This window comes from Lupinus angustifolius, chromosome LG17 (genome assembly GCF_001865875.1).
Source record: "Lupinus angustifolius cultivar Tanjil chromosome LG17, LupAngTanjil_v1.0, whole genome shotgun sequence".
Taxonomy (NCBI): Eukaryota; Viridiplantae; Streptophyta; class Magnoliopsida; order Fabales; family Fabaceae; genus Lupinus; species Lupinus angustifolius.
In genome coordinates this window covers 8,787,210-8,787,849 of record NC_032025.1, presented here as the reverse complement: position 1 = coordinate 8,787,849, position 640 = coordinate 8,787,210, and positions in this window count along the sequence as shown.

Below are 640 nucleotides of genomic sequence, written 5' to 3'. Positions count from 1 at the left end.
ATCATACCACGATATTTTGTTACCTCTATCGCTTTTCCTTTTTCGTCCTTATCTAGATAGCATGCAGATGCCATAGGAGTGGATGTTTCCTTACATTTTTCCATATCGAATTTCTTAAGTAGCTCTTTGCAATATTTAGCCTGATGAATGAAGATCCCACTTTCTAGCTGCTTTATTTGAAGCCTTATAAAGAATGTGAGTTCTCTCATCATTGACATTTCGAACTCCCCCTACATCATTTCAGAAAATTCTTTACAGAGAATATATTTAGTAGATCCAAAGATAATATCATCAACATATATTTGAACAAGTAATACATGATTTTCTGATCTACGTATAAAAAGCGTCGTGTCAACCAAGCCTCTTTTGAACCCTTTTTTCAAAAGAAAGGTACTTAGTCTATCATATCAAGCTCTAGGAGCTTGCTTAAGACCACAGAGTGCCTTTTTGAGTTTATACACATGGTTCGGATATTTAAAATTTTCAAAACCAGACGGTTGATCAACATAGACTTCTTCTTGAATGTAGCCATCCAAGAAGGCGCTTTTTACGTCCATTTGAAATAATTTGAAATTCATAATAGATACAAAGGAAAGAAGCATCCTGATGGCCTCTAATCTGGCTACAGGGGCATAGGTTT